The sequence below is a fragment of the Penaeus vannamei genome, chromosome 35, assembly GCF_042767895.1.
Source record: "Penaeus vannamei isolate JL-2024 chromosome 35, ASM4276789v1, whole genome shotgun sequence".
Classification (NCBI taxonomy): domain Eukaryota; kingdom Metazoa; phylum Arthropoda; class Malacostraca; order Decapoda; family Penaeidae; genus Penaeus; species Penaeus vannamei.
Genome location: NC_091583.1, coordinates 9,866,559 through 9,869,058, shown reverse-complemented (window position 1 = coordinate 9,869,058; position 2,500 = coordinate 9,866,559).

Below are 2,500 nucleotides of genomic sequence, written 5' to 3'. Positions count from 1 at the left end.
TCGGTTTAGGTGATTGTGTTTGTTTGTTTTTGGTTTGTGTGTTTGTTTGTTGTGTGTGTGTGTGTTTGTGTGTGTGTGTGTGTTTGTGTGTGTGTGTGTGTGTGTGTGTGTGTGTGTGTGTGTGTGTGTGTGTGTGTGTGTGTTTGTGTGTGTGTGTGTGTGTGTGCGTGTGTGTGTGTGTCAGTGTCAGTGTATGTGTAAGTGTACGTGTATATGTAGTGTATGTGTCAGTGTCTGCATATCTTGACGTGTATGTGTGTGTATGTGTCAGTGTCTGTGTATGTCTCCGTGTATGTATATGTGCATCTATACATCTACTACGTACATCTATTCTTCTCTGTCAATATGATCCTGCCTTCCCCACTTCATTCCTCCCACTCTTCCTCAGCAAATCACATGCAAACTACTCGACTCCAAGGTCAAACTTCCAATATCGCAAGGGTTGTCATTCCTAACCATATCCTACATGCGAGCTGCCGTGACAGACACCAGCTGCATGACGAAGCTAAAGTCATGCCTCTGGGTTCGTGGTCCTGTCCGCGACGATGGCAACGCCCTGGAGTGGAGGAAAGAATAGGGATCTGTATGAATGTGTACAGGTTTGCATATACATTTGCTTATACCTACATACACTTCTAGATAGATAAGATATGGATAAGTAGGTAGGTAGAGAGATAGATAGATAGATAAGTAGGTATGTAGGTAAGGAGATGGATAGTTTAGATATACATTTAATTATATATATAGTTATGAAAATAGATACAGATATTGATGTATCTACAATAGACGGATGTATATATTATCATTTTATTCTCTTTCTCTCTCTCTCTCTCTCTAACTCTCTCTCTCTCTCTCTCTCTCTCTCTCTCTCTCTCTCTCTCTCTCTCTCTCTCTCTCTCTCTCTCTCTCTCTCTCTCTCTCTCTCTCTCTCTCTCTCTCTCTCTCTCTCTATCTCCCTCCCTCTCTCTCTCTCTCTCAGTTTGCCCCCTTCTGTTACTCATTAAAATCAGTTGATACTAATGCAACTTTTTGTCGTTTTGCCCCAACTACTATCTGTATATTGGTCTTTGAATAAAAAGTCACTGTGGCATTAATTACCAGACAATTGCATTACAGAAAAATGATAAAGATGAACGCAATGAGAATATGTAATAACCACAGTAATGTTTCATCTGTGTTTGTTGGGTAATGGTATCTGTGGTTCGTTTTTTTTTTCTTTCTGTGCTAAATGTGGTTAGATATTTTCATCACAAAATGCCTGAAATGCCAATATTTTAGAATTCATGGTATATGTGGTATAATTATTATTTTCTTTCACTGTTAAATCATTATTTTTCACCACAAAATATGAGACATATCATAATGTTATAAATAACATCATATTTGGAGTTAAGACCTTTTCTTATTACTGTTAAATAATTTATTTTAGCAGTAAAAGCGAAAAAAAATGTAGCAAGCGAATATCTAAATTTCACACACGTTTTGACAGGTTTCTCTCGGTAAAAGAAAATAAAAATCCAAAAAGCCTCGTCTTTTCCCTAAAATCTTAAACCAGCTGAGCACAGAGTAAAAAATTCGATCACCCGAGATTTGTACCCTACGCGCCCGATTCAGCCCAGATTTATATGCAATACCACGCAATAATTGATCATTAGCAACATACCCGCCATGAAAAAAACAAGTGACTCGCGCATCTCCAAGCTGGCACTCGCTTCATGCTCCTCCCCCAATTAGGCCATCAAAGGACTCGGAATTGCCCAACAATAAAAGTCCCGAAGCGCAAGGGAAAGGGGAAACGAGCAGGACGCCGAACAGGGGAGAGGACGCCCGGCCGCCCAGCGCCTTCCCATCGGCGGCCGGCGAGGGTGGAGGAGGTCGCCGCAATGTACACGGGGCCAGTTATCTCAGGCAACCAAGTGTGTCAAGCCTTGACCTCCGTCGCCGCACGCCCCCTTCGCTCGCTCGCCGCCGCGCTCGCTCGGCTCGCGGGAAGCAGGGGTTTGTTCATCTATTTTTCGTAATTTTTCGATTGTTTTTGGGTTGGTGTTCACTAGATCTTTCTCAAGATGAATTCCGTTGCTGTTCACGGAGATATTTATTGGAATTGCGAAAGATTCAGACCCCTTGAAAGTGTCAGAGGAACCGAAGCATTTTGGGAAAGGCGGAGCGAGGAGGAACGCCGGCGCCAGTCAACCCTGTGGTCACCCATATCCTTGAGTATCACCTGAACTCCGTGCAATGACGTTATGTTGCACCCGCGGAATCCTGTTGCATCGTTCTTCATCGCGAAAATTTGCAAACGCACTTCCTCGCCTCTTTTTTCGCTAAATATATTCTCCAGTGATACCAAACGATCCCCTTAATCCCTCCTAAACGCATTAATCCCACGCAAGATTTCGCAACCGAGCCAGGGAAAGAATGCCGCCCGCACGAAGGAATCCGCAACGACCGACCAAATCGCGGCCTGAAAAGAAGCCAAAACTTCTGCAACAGTTCGGCG